Source organism: Salmo trutta, chromosome 15 (assembly GCF_901001165.1).
Source record: "Salmo trutta chromosome 15, fSalTru1.1, whole genome shotgun sequence".
Lineage (NCBI taxonomy): Eukaryota > Metazoa > Chordata > Actinopteri > Salmoniformes > Salmonidae > Salmo > Salmo trutta.
Genome location: NC_042971.1, coordinates 20358170 through 20372326, shown reverse-complemented (window position 1 = coordinate 20372326; position 14157 = coordinate 20358170). Strand labels below are relative to the sequence as shown.

Genomic DNA, 14157 nt, shown 5'->3' with positions numbered 1-14157 from the left:
ACCCTCCCCTAACTCGGACGACTCTGGGCAAACTCTCCCGGTCACAGCCGGCTGCGACAGTGTCTGGTCTCGAACCAGGATCTCTTAGGTCACTGTGCCACTAGGGGGCCACCTTTAAACCCATTTCAAAATGATAAAAGGGATCAAATCAATCACATGCAAATGAAACAACGCAAGAAGCTAGTACTGACTTGCTTTTGATAAATTAATTGACATGAAAAATAAGGAATTTCAAAATGGAACTTATTGCAACATAAAACTATGAGAATACTGTTCTGCCCCTCAAACTGGAAAGTTTACCCTAAAGGCTGACAAAACAAATAATAAAAAAGGTACATCACATTTCAAAATGATTGGAATTTCTTTTACATTTGATTATCATAGTTGTAATGCCGCATCGCGGTTGTAAATGGCGTTGCTTTTAAAAGTACATTCCGTAAGTGTATCAATAACGAAACAAAATACAATTGTAAAAGAGGTAAATCAAAAATTGATTAATCATTGCCAGTGAAGCACATGTCAGATACTGTAAATCCTTCTACTATTACACAGACACATATTTCCATCTCTAGAACACACATTAAAACATAAATAACTGAGAGTGCTTCAAATAGAGCACAACCAACTATGAACATGTATACCTGTCGTCAGCATACACAATTCAAGGAAAAAGGGAATTCTTTCTGCTATGTATGACATGCTTTGAAGTCAGCAGCATCACACAAGCTTAATTTGAAGTAACAAGCTCATCTTAATGGAAGAAAGTTGGAGTAAAACAAAAAGTTGGTTGTAAAAAGGAAGAAGATGGAGTTTGACATTTGCACCATATTGTGGCAACCAATTTTCCAGAAGTCCACTTGACATAGCCAGGCCTCTTGTCAGTTAAAAAGTAACTTCCAGGTGCTATATAAAGCTTGTGGCCTCCAACACTCCTGAGGCGAGTAAGCCTGCTTTTATTTCTTTCCACACACACACAAAATTGGTGCCAGAAAATTGGTGCCAGAGCAAGACTACCTTTGCAAGACTATCAGAATGCAAGCAAGAATAAACCACTCAAGAACACACAAGTGAATGATGAACACAGAGGGAAGAGAAATCATATTTCAGTGTGACGACGGCCCAATGTCGAGGTAACCAAAGGCTTTTCACCATACGCAACACATGGAGTTTCACACAAACTTCTATTTCCCCTGTCGATTATGCGTGGGAAGTAAATGGGACAAAGACAGGTGACAGTTTCACGTCAGGACTTGCTTTGCTGATATCGCATTTGTCACCAATGGGGTTTCAGGCAAACTGTTTCTGTACTGAATTCAAGAGTTCCTACAAATATTTACACAGTAGATACAGGCACTTATATGTCTTTGGTTGGAGTGACCCAACATTGCAGAGAAATGCATTCAGAGTTTTGCACCCCTGTATTTTTTTCAGGGTTCAGTAGGCAACTGGACATTATTTCTTCTACCTTCTCCTCAGCTATAGTTCCGTTATGGTGGAGATCCTAGAGTTCTTCTTACCCCTCTGACACGGCCACCTGATGAGAGAAAAATAAAATGAATGTCACTGCAGAATCATCCCTCTAACCTACTAGTCTGTCACAGCGTGCAAATAAGATCCCCAGGGATTTTATCCTGAATAACAAAGTGTTGTGGAAATTCCTTACTGAGCCGAGTCAACTGTAAAAACAGGAACAACCAGATTTTCATAGTGTGCAGGCATTACAGGAATGCTCTGTCATGGATACGATCATCTGACACCTGGAAATCTCAGTGTTATCAGTCGGTGAACAAAACAAGGCTAGCCAGTGTTACCCGAGAGATTTGTCTGAGCTAGATCTTTTCACAATGGCTGTAATGCGATAAAGGTGACTAGCTGTGTTTTGCTATATATTGCATTGTGTTGTACTTTTTTGGTCTGGCATGAAGTTTCGCCGAGATACAGATCTAGGATTAGCTACCCCTTCCCCAAACTTTAACCATTAGTGAGCAAAATCCTAAACTGACCTAAGATCAGTCTAAGGCCAACTTCACCCTACAACGACCTTTTCAGGGCAGCAGTCGTGATTGGTGGTTGTCCGTACTTTCCCTGGCCGGCCCTTGATGACTGCATAACAGAACATGGTGATGACCATCACAAATAGAAAGTAGCTGGTGTGCATTAGGTGCAGATTGATGAGCGAGTGGTCGTCCTGCAAAGAGAGACATATCCTTAGCGTCAGGTAAACACTTTCTCATGAAGGACGAAAATAGTGTACTTGGAAACTGGCCATTTCATCTATCAAAAAAGCCAACCGAACCCCCCCATTCATCGTAATTTCAAATATAAAGAATGTTTTAGAAAAACTGGTTAGTAACTGAATTATCATAGTACTCCCCTAGGACAAATCTGGTTAAAGTAAAATGTAATTGAATTGCAAATAGTGTAATATTGCGAAAGCACATTATTTAGTCATTAGAACCATATTAGCTAATGTGCACTTGGGGATTTAGATTTACAGATGCCATTCTGAATGCATTATAACATTTAATTGGAGAGAAAACACAAGGAAGATAAATCACTCATTCAGGATATATGAAGTACTCGAACGGCGAGTCAAAAGTTTGGACACATACTCATTCAAGGGTTTTTCTTTATTTTGACTATTTTCTACATAGAATAATAGTGAAGACATCAAAACTATGAAATAACACATACGGAATTATGTAGTAACCAAAAAAGTGTTAATGAAATGAAAAAATATTTTAGATTTTAGATTCTTCAAAGTAGCCACCCTTTGCCTTGATGACAGCTTCGCACACTCTTGGCATTCTCTCAACCAGCTTCACCTGGAATGTTTTTCCAACAGTCTTGAAGGAGTTCCCACATATGCAGAGCACTTGTTGGCTGCTTTTCCTGCACTCTGCGGTCAAACTCATCCCAAACCATCTCAATTGGGTTGAGGTCAGGTGATTGTGGAGGCCAGGTCATCTGATGCAGTACTCCATCACTCTCCTCCTTAATCAAATAGCACACACAACCTGCAGGTGTGTTAGGTCATTGTCCTGTTGAAAAACAAATGATAGTGGGACTAAGCACAAACCAGATGGGATGGTGTATCACTGCTGAATGCTGTGGTAGCCATGCTGGTTAAGTGTGCCTTGAATTCTAAATAAATCACAGCCAGGCCAAGTCCAGACTAGTTACCATAATTGTCTCACATTGCCATTGACAGTTTTTTCTATTGTCTCTTTTTGGTCCATTTAGATTGTTAATGTAGATTGTATACAAAAAAAATTGTTTCATGTTTTACTGTGACTTGTGGACCATAAGGTTAAAAACCAAACCAAATTAAGAAAACTAAACTAAAAAACAAAAAGCAAAAAAATTAAATAACTCCGCCAGAGTGTCTCTTTTGGGTCACTTTTGCCGGTCCCAAGCCCGGATAAAGAGGAGGGTTGGAATTGTGACATTAAAAATATCAAGAATCGACAGAAAAAAGTTCATTTATAGTTCTAAACATATTTAGGGCGTTTTTTACTCACTTTTTGTCTCTCCCACGACGTTATTCCTCTCTCCTACAGCGTCCATCACAATTACATGCACATGGCAAATTATGCAAATTATGTGATGACATCATTTAGCGACTTCTAGGACAGCCAATAGCTACTTTCCTTACTGAGGAGTTGGCAACACTGAGTGTGATGCTTGGTTTAGTTTCTTTTTTGTTTTACCCCTCAAATGCATATGTAGAAATGGAACACCAGAGTCAAAGCAAATTAATGTAGACTTCAAGAGAAAAATGAACTTGCCTGTTGGGGCAGCCACAAAGCACATTCCACCCAAAAGGTTTACAGTATTAAAATGATTTGTCGCTCTGGTTAAAGCTTGAGTACTCCATTACTCATGCCAATCCCTAATATGAAGTAATTTAGTCATAATAAAACGAAACTAGAGCCTATATCCAAGCCATGTACCAAAAAACAGTACTTTTCTTCTTGAAGGACTCATTTTGATCATCACGTTCATAGTTGTTTTCCACTGTATAAACACAAATACCTCTAAGTTTAAGGCTCCATTTAATTATTTTTTTAAAACCCTCAGCCAGGTCACCCACATATACAGGCTGCATCTGAACTGGTTTTAGTCCTGTGTGTACTTGGTGTCCGAGTCGAAGATCTTGCACAAGGACGTGGCGTTGGTGTACGTCTCTGGGATGCAGTGGGGCGGCTGCCTGGAAGGCAACATTTAATACCGGGCCCTGTTCCATTCTATTTTGTTATGGTCAGGTTACTTGGTCATGTAAAAACTCTGGACCATGACGTTTCACGCCAATGCTTAGTATTGAGTTTGATAAAGCTCAATTTAATACAAATGTTGCCTTGGACCGTAGGGCAAATGATATTCCAGTGTTTTCCGTAAATACATGGAGTAGCCAACCAAATAGAGGATGTTTGAGTCAGAGTTGGTAGGGTTTCAGACCTGCCAGTCAATCACTGTGGGTGGGATTTTGAGAGAAGGCAGTAGATTAGTGTACCAATGTGTCTAGTGTACTCTCAATTTGAATTTATTGTGGCAAAAAACTAAATCTAGTCTACACTTTCAATTTAGTTTGTGGAAAAAAAAATCTAAGAAAAGAAATGGTTGTTCTGTCAGGTAAATATGGATTCCCTGTTGAAAAACAACATACAATTGCAAGAAAATGTTTTTTTTAAATGCTTGATTCAGTCAGTTCGACACCCTTTATAAAAACTAGTCACAACATTCAAAGCACAGAAAATAGCCTATGCGCCCCGACTCGAAGGCTGTATAGGCCAATAAAACACGCAAAAGAAAAATGGGAATGTGACCCAAAGCAATAATTAAGTGGATTTCAACTCTCGTTACCACTTGCATTCGGATAGTACTCAGATCCATTGACTTTTTCCACTTTGTTACGTTACAGCCTTATTCTAGAATAGATTAAATACATTTGTTTCCTCATAAATCTACACACAATACGTGGGGTATACTTTCCGAATACACTGTACATTACATGGGATGTGTAAATTCACTCACAGGAGACGATGAATAAGTATCATGCTCTCCCTCCTCCATAAAAAATAATTTGACTGATAGACAGCAGACTGACAAACCAGCAGTTTTTCTGTCATCACTCACTTTGTGACTGACAGGCGCCTGTCCTATCAATAGATCACTAGAAGACGCATATCGTTCATTCTAACGGGAGAAGGCTATACAGATTTTTATGGCCAGCAAATTGAAACTTTGAAATGAAAAGAAGCCTAGTTGATTTATGAAGTGGAACAAGTAGCCGGCTTACAATGAGCAAATTCAGAACCACTGGAGAGAAACATAATAAACTAAAGCACTGATCACTGGGAACGAGATCAGAATGACTGTAGTACGTAGAGAGAAATATATTAAAATGATACTAAATATAATATAATATATATATATATATATATATATATATATATATATCATTTTAATATATTTCTAAATAAATATATTAAAATGATACTAAATATAATATATATATATATATATCATTTTAATATATTTCTCTCTACGTACTACAGTCATTCTGATCTCGTTCCCAGTGATCAGTGCTTTAGTTTATTATGTTTCTCTCCAGTGGTTCTGAATTTGCGATGCACCCTACTGTCCACTTTCTTTTGTGCAATAGCCTATTGATTTGACAAGTTTGTGTGTACTAAACTTCCCCACCTACTCAGCCAATCAGGAGCCGCTACTGCGTTGTGGCTGTGGCATAGTGCATTGTGGCTGTGGCATAGTTCTTACTAAACGGTACGTGCTAAATAGTATGTGACGATGAGTACATAGTATGCTGCTTAAGTATGTAGTATGGATAATCGGGCACAGCCACTGTACCATGTGGAGGAAGTAGGGACTGAAGAAGCAAGTGGACTCACCGGCCAGGCCAACCTGCCCCCAGCACGGTGGCGTAGAGGTGGGTGATGTTGCGCGAGTAGCCCCCGAAGGGCCTCAGTGGGTCCAGGATGAGGGTGATGGGCACAGAGATGTTGATGGGGTCCGGATCCTCCAACAGCAGCGGGCCTGGGTGCTGGAGCGTGCCTGGCTGCTGGTCACCATGCTCTCCGGTGTGGTTGACTCATTCAGGCTGTGCTTGAGCGTCTCCTTCTCCAACACGTAGAAGTCGATCTCGTTGAAGCGCAGCAGGAAGGTGTTCCAATCCTGGAAAAGAATGGGAGGGGACAGAGTCATACATCTATCCATCTGTAGCTCTGGTCTTGAATAGCAAAGCTTATGGCTGTTGATTCTTTTGAAATTAATCATCACCAATAGTGTGGTTAAGTTAATTGTGATGATCACGTCACAATTCATTAAATGAGCTTGGCTAAATGAGCCAATAACTTTGACGTATGACAGCCAGGTATAGTTCAGCTTCAGAAATCCTCTGACTCCATGGGTTTTGTCTTTGTTCCTGTAATAAACGGCAGCATTGATGTACCAGTGGGAGGTGAGTGTCCCTCCTACCTCAGTCATCTCTGGGGATTTGATCTCCTTGATCTTAAAGAAGTAGCCGATGGTGAGGAAGGCTATGGCCACGGTGCTGATGCTGACCGTAAAGATGACCAGCGGTAGACGGTTATTAACGTAGCTCCTCAGGTTCTCCAGAGGATTCAACAAGTACACCTGCACACAGACAAGCCATGCATGCTTAATTTGATTTCACTGAGCCTCATCCTCACACAATGCCAGGTCTTAAATGGTCAAGCTTGATGAAAAGTGTCACAAAGACAGCAAACAATGGACACACACTTAAATTGCCTTTGCTGTGTGGCCTTCTGTGGAAAATAATGAACTCGAGATACGGAAGTGGTTTTCACGGCTCAAGAAACATATTGCTGCAAAGAGGGAAGAAACAGTATTAGAGCTTGGCCATCCGTGTCAGCAAGCAAACTAGTTAAACGGCGTGAGGTAATGAGGTAACCTTATTAATCAAATACATGAACACACATCTGATATAACCCCATAGTAAAGTGAGTGAGTAAATCAAACCACTATGCATGTTGACAAAGAGAAACTACTATGCTGCTTCCCCCTTCTTTGCATACAGGGAAAATAGTTGCCTGAAAGTCAAGCTTACACTAAATGGGGTGCCATGCAACCTTGCATAAGACCTGAAAGACAAGGGATACTGCTGTTGAAACATTGTTGTTGTTTATTAGGATCTTTTTTACCCTCATCACAGACTGCTTGTTGACTTGCCAGAAGATTCCGCCCCTACCATTACTCTTGTTTACACTGAGCTGTGCTGGGGTCAGAAAGCAATCATGGTAAACATTAAGACACTGTGGAGCTGGCGCGAGATATGGGTCGTAAAAAGTACCTCATTGCAGGGATGGGATATGCCACTGCACAAATGTTACCTTTATCCACACTGCTCCAATGAGAAAATTTAACTACTTCTAGTTTTCCCGGAAAACTGCCCTTTCCCCCTCATGCTAGCTAGTATTAGCCACAGCAGCCATTATGGAATGGCACGTTGCGTTGAACAAAGGAGCCGATTAGCTGACACTGCCATTTCAAAATGGCTGCAGTGGCTACTGCTAACTAGCTACTGCTAACTAGGACGAAAAGGTCAGTTCTGGGAAAACTAGCAGTATTTCAATATTCTTGATGGTGCGGTGTGGTTAAAGTTCAAATTTAAAGTACAGTATTCTTGTACGTTTTCCGACCCATATGTCACCCAGGCTCCACAGTGTCTTAATTTAACCATGATTATGTTCCGACCCCAGTTCAAACAAGCGTAACGGTAGTGTCGGTATCTTCGGGCAACTTGTTGGCAAGGTCTTCGGATCCAATTTGACAGAATATAGCCTAAGCAGGGGTAGGCAACCCTGGTCCTGGAGTGCTGCAGGCACTTCATGTTTTTGATTTAACCAACCTGGAATATCAGGTGTGTTGAATTTAGTCAATCAATTAACTGATAAATTAGCTCAGTTGATCTAGTGTAGTGCCTAGTTGTGACAAAATTCTGCAGTACCTGCAGCACTCCAGGAACAGGGTTGCCTGGCCTAAAGGCATGAGTGGCACACCAATCTACCTTGGTACAATTCTAGTTGAGCTGGTTTACATAGCTAGCTAGTTCCCTATGCAAGTAAAATAACGAGCTAAGCAGCTAAGATGTAATTAGCCCAAGAATGTACTGAATGGGCTAGGAATTAGCTAGCTAGTACTGAATGGGATAGGAAGTAGCTTGCCTGGAAACCCCTTTGTTGAATTGCATAATATTCTATGTCGGGCAGAAATTAGCGTTTGAAACAGGTACGTTTTCTCTCACGACCTCTACAAGCCAGAATGTTAAATAAAAGTATATTTTAACGGAGTTTGCATGTTGCCTGTGTGGTTGGTCCTTTTCGTGGTAGGAATGGGAGACAGTATATCCACAGGAAAGTATAATTACATCAACTTTCCAAAGCGCTGGTAGTGCGTTGAGATTTTTATCACCTGAAGTATGCCAACAAGACAAAAATACATGAAGGAGACTCATGCATACTTGCCGAGCTTGTGCACGTTTTAACATGGTTCTGTGCATGCTTCAGGTGCTACAAATCTGAATGCATTACCAGCACTTTGAGAAATTGATGTAATTATACAGTACCAGTCAAAAGTTGACACACCTACTCATTCCAGGGTTTTTCTTTATTTGTACTATTTTACCGTCTCCACGGTATCCGGCAACAGTGCCTCGTCCAGAGTGTCTGGAACCAAGAGAGACGGCCCACTGTCCAGAACCAAGAGAGATGGCCCACTGTCCGGAACCAAGAGAGACGGCCCACTGTCCGGAACCAAGAGAGACGGCCCACTGTCCGGAACCGAGTGAGTCTGCCTACAGTCCGGAACCAGGTGAGTCTGCCTGCAGTCCGGAACTGAGTGAGTCTGCCTGCAGTCCGGAACCGAGTGAGTTTGCCTGCAGTCCGGAGCCGAGTGAGTCTGCCTGCAGTCCGGAGCCGAGTGAGTCTGCCTGCAGTCCGGAGCCGAGTGAGTCTGCCTGCAGTCCGGAGCCGAGTGAGTCTGCCTGCAGTCCGGAGTCGAGTGAGTCTGCCTGCAGTCCGGAGCCGAGTGAGTCTGCCTGCAGTCCGGAGCCGAGTGAGTCTGCCTGCAGTCCGGAGCCGAGTGAGTCTGCCTGCAGTCCGGAACCGAGTGAGTCTGCCTACAGTCCGGAACCGAGTGAGTCTGCCTACAGTCCGGAGCTTCCAGAGTCGGCTTACAGTCCGGAGCTCCCAGAGACACTCTACAGCCCTGAGCATTCAGCAGGGGTGGACAGGTTGGGTGGGGGAAGTAGACCTCAGCCTGAGCCACCTCCAGTATAGGTTGGTTGGGGAGGGGGGGGGGGGTGTAGCACAGGACCCGTCGTTGACGGCAGCCACCCTCCCTTCCCTCCCTTTAGTTTAGGGGATTTATTTTTGTTTTGGGGTTATTTTGTTTATTTGTGTGAGGTGCATCCGGGGTCTGCACCTTTGGGGGGGGTACTGTCACGTCCTGACCAGTAATAGGGGTTATTTGTTATTGTAGTTTGGTCAGGACGTGGCAGGGGGTATTTGTTTTATGTGGTTCGGGGTGGTTGTGTGTTTAGTGGTGTGTTTGATTTATTATTCCGGGGTTTTGGGCACTGTTCTATGTTAATGTATTTCTATGTTTAGTCTAGTTCTTTGTATTTCTATGTTTAGTTTATTGGGGGTTGAACCCTCAATTGGAGGCAGGTGTTTTCTCGTTGCCTCTGATTGAGGGTTCTATAAATAGGTATGTGTTTGTTTTAGTATTTGTGGGAGATTGTGCTGTTTATAGCTCTGTGCCTTACCGGCCTGTTATTTGTCATTGTGTTTTTTTGTGTAAGTGTTGTTTTGGTTCACCTTCTTGTCCATTTAATAAAAGATAATGAGTGCACATTTCCTCGCTGTGTCTTGGTCCACTTTACCCTACGACAACCGTGACAAAGACAAAACACATGGAAAATGAAAAGTGGATCGATGATGGCTAGAAGACCGGCGCCGCCCGAACAAGGAGAGGACCCGACTTCGGCGGAAGTCGTGACATTCGTCAGCTGTATTACTTTGCTCGTGCGTCATGTAAACAAATTGTAAAACATACAATACTGAATTTTTGTTACTGTTACTAGTGTAATATGCTTTGTTATTGTACAGAGGTGGTTGCACATTATTACAGTAATTAGAGGAGTTAGCCAATTACCAAATGAGTAACAATTAGCTATATGGTGTGGCATCATGCCAGATACATGGTACCTTGGCATGTGCTTTGTATTTATGCAACTTCAACTTGAAATGTATAATGTACAGCTACAGTATGTCGATGTGAATTGAATACTAATGTCACGTCCTGGCCAGTATAAGGGTTAATTGTCATTGTAGTTTGGTCAGGACGTGGCAGAGGGTATTTGGTTTATGTGGTTCGGGGTGGTGTGTTTGTTGTAGGGGATTTGATTTATTTATTCTGGGGTTTTTTGGGCACTGTTCCTTGTTTATGTATTTCTATGTTGATCTAGCTGGTTGTATGTCTATGTTTGGTTAATTGGGGTTGGGACTCTCAATTGAAGGCAGGTGTTGTCTATTTGCCTTTGATTGAGAGTCCCATATAGTAGGGTGTGTTTGTGTTTGTCTTTGGTGGGAGATTGTTTGTGAGCACTGCGTTATTGAGCCTGCTACACTGTTGTGAGTCGTGAGTATCATTTATTGTTTTGTTTTTCCTGTGGATGCTTTTCGTTTTTTCCCATTAAAAGAATGAGTATCCACAACTCTGCTGCATTTTGGTCCTCCTCTCTGCAACACCACGACATAATTCGTGGGGGGGGGGAGCACACGGGTAGTTTGGCTAGGTCTAGGAAGAACCATAAGCCAGCTACCCGTGAGTACATGGAGGAGCGTAGGAGGTGGAGAGCGCCGGGTATCGCTGAGGTGCGCAATATCTCGCCTATACGCACGCACAGCCCAGTCCGCCCTGCACCAGCACCCCACTCGTGCAGGGCTACTAGTCTCATCAAGCCAGGACGGGCTGTGCAGGCGGTGCGATCACGGCCACCTGCGCGCCTCCATGGCCCAGTCTTTCCGGTTCCTGCCTCTCGTGCTTTCTCGGAAGCGAGTACCTCCGGGCTGGCACGTCCAGTACCAGCCCCACGCACAAGGCTTCTAGTGCGTCAGTTCAGCCCCACCAGTCAAGAGTCGCCAGAGCTGCTCGCCAGTCAAGAGTCGCCAGAGCTGCTCGCCAGTCAAGAGTCGCCAGAGCTGCCCGTCAGTCAAGAGTCGCCAGAGCTGCCCATCAGTCAAGAGTCGCCAGAGCTGCCCGTCAGTCAAGAGTCGCCAGAGCTGCCCGTCAGTCAGGAGTCGCCAGAGCTGCCCGTCAGTCAGGAGTAGCCAGAGCTGCCCGTCAGTCAGGAGTCGCCAGAGCTGCCTGTCAGTCAGGAGTCGCCAGAGCCGCCCACTAGTCAGGAGCTGCCAGAGTGGCCAGACTGCCCGGAGATGCCAGAGTGGCCAGACTACCCGGAGATGCCAGAGTGGCCAGACTGCCCGGAGATGACAGAGTGGCCCGACTGCCCGTAACTGCCAGAGTGGCCCGACTGCCCGGAGCTGCCAGAGTGGCCAGACTGCCCGGAGCTGCCAGAGTGGCCAGACTGCCCGGAGCTGCCAGAGTGGCCCGACTGCCCTCCGGGTCTGCCAGAGTGGCCCGACTGCCCTCCGGGTCTGCCAGAGTGGCCCGACTGCCCTCCGGGTCTGCCAGAGTGGCCCGACTGCCCTCCGGGTCTGCCAGAGTGGCCCGACTGCCCTCCGTGTCTGCCAGAGTGGCCCGACTGCCCTCCGGGTCTGCCAGAGTGGCCCGACTGCCCCCCGGGTCTGCCAGAGTGGCCCGACTGCCCTCCGGGTCTGCCAGAGGGGCCCGACTGTTCTCCGGGTCTGCCAGAGTGGCCCGACTGTCCTCCGGGTCTGCCAGAGTGGCCGACTGTCCTCCGGGTCTGCCAGAGTGGCCCGACTGTCCTCCGGCTCAGCCCGAGTGGCCCGTCTGCCCGGAGCTGCCGAGGTGGCCCGTCTGCCCGGAACTGCCAGAACCAGAGCCACCTCCAGATATAGGTGGGTTGGGGAGGGGGGGGTGTAGCACAGTGCCGTCGTTGACGGCAGCCACCCTCCCTTCCCTCCCTTTAGTTTAGGGGGATTTTTTGTTGTTGTTTGGGGTTTTTGTTTTTCTTGAGGTGCTTCCGGGGTTAGCACCTTTAGGGGGGGGGGGTACTGTCACGTCATGGCCAGTATAAGGGTTAATTGTTGTTGTAGTTTGGTCAGAACGTGGCAGAGGGTATTTGGTTTATGTGGTTCGGGGTGGTGTGTTTGTTGTAGGGGATTTGATTTATGTATTCCGGGTTTTTTTGGGCACTGTTCCTTGTTTATGTATTTCTATGTTGATCTAGCTGGTTGTATGTCTATGTTTGGTTAATTGGGGTTGGGACTCTCAATTGAAGGCAGGTGTTGTCTATTTGCCTTTGATTGAGAGTCCCATATAGTAGGGTGTGTTTGTGTTTGTCTTTGGTGGGAGATTGTTTGTGAGCACTGCGTTATTGAGCCTGCTACACTGTTGTGAGTCGTGAGTATCATTTAATGTTTTGTTTTTCCTGTGGATGCTTTTCGTTTTTTCCCATTAAATGAATGAGTATCCACAACTCTGCTGCATTTTGGTCGTCCTCTCTGCAACACCACGACATAATTCGTGACAACTAAAGTATATTCTTTTCTGTATTTTGCAGTTTCACAACATAAACGTTTTCAATATATTCATTCAAGAAAAGTCACGCATTGGGAGTTTTATTGAAGACTTAGTTGTTAGCTATCTGTCTAGTTTTGCATGGGAACGCAATTCAAGGGCAGAATAAGTCCTATTGATCAAACAACAAGAGACAATACTAATGCTAGCCAGAGCAAGGAACATCAGATAAACCCTAAACTTTTTCATCTAGTTGGCCGTCAAAATTGTACTGACAAATGACGGGTAAATGTTAAAATGGCGCTGGAGCAGAAGGCAGACATTTTACGTGCCTCCAACCGATTGTGTTTTTTGTTCGTTTATCTGCGTTGTTTGTAACTTATTTTTTTACTCATTTTGTACATAATGTTGCCACTACTGTCTCTTATGACCGAAAATAACTTCTAGACATCAGGACTGTGATTACTCACCATGGACTAGCAGAATCCTTTTTCTTCTTTCACGACTCTGACGAGCACGAGGCGGAGGATATACGGCTCCCTCGGGAACAGGCCCTGAGCCCCGTGATCTGCATGAAGAGTAGGTGGAGAAAGAGAAGCCGGAGAGCGGGCTGCCTACTGAGAAGTCGAAGGCCATCGAATAAACCCCCACTTCCCTCATTTCTGCTAGCAAATGTAAAATCTTGGGACAATAGAATCGACGAGTTACACTTAAGATTAAACTACCAACGGGACATTAAAAACTGTAACATCTTATGCTTCACGGAGTCGTGGCTGAACGACGACAACATCAACAACATCAACATACAGCTGGCTGGTTTACAATCTACCAGCAGGATAGAACAGCGGTGTCTGGTAAGGCAAGGGACAGCGGTCTTTGTATTTTTGTAAACAACAGCTGGTGCACGATATCTAAGGAAGTCTCAAGCTATTGCTCGCCTGAGGTAAAGTTTCTCATGATAAGCTGTAGACCACACTACCAACCGAGAGAGTTTAATCTGTATTCTTTGTAGCTGTTTACATACCACCACAGTCAGAGGCTGGCACTAAGATAGCATTGAATGAGCTGTATTAAGCCATAAGCAAACAAGAAAACGCTCACACAGAGGCGGCACTCCTAGAAGCCGGGGACTTTAATGGAGGCAAACTTAAATCAGTTTTACCAAATTTCTATCATCATATTAAATGTGCAACCAGAGGGAAAAGAACTCTGGACCACCTATACTCCAGACAGAGAGACGCATACAAAGCTCTCCCTCGCCCTACATTTGGCAAATCTGACCATAATTCCATCCTCCGGATTCCTGCTTACAAGCAAAAATCAAAGCAGGAAGCACCAGTGACTACATCAATAAAAAAGTAGTTAGATGAAGCAGATGCTAGCACAGACTGGAATATGTTCCGGGATTCCTCCAATGGCATTGAGGAG

At 44.5% G+C, this 14157-nt stretch overlaps 1 pseudogene; it reads right to left on the bottom strand.

Moving 5' to 3' along the window:
• Nucleotides 1-467: 467 nt before the first annotated feature.
• LOC115148599 (transmembrane protein 248-like) lies at nucleotides 468-13216 on the bottom strand (annotated as a pseudogene).
• Nucleotides 13217-14157: the final 941 nt, after the last annotated feature.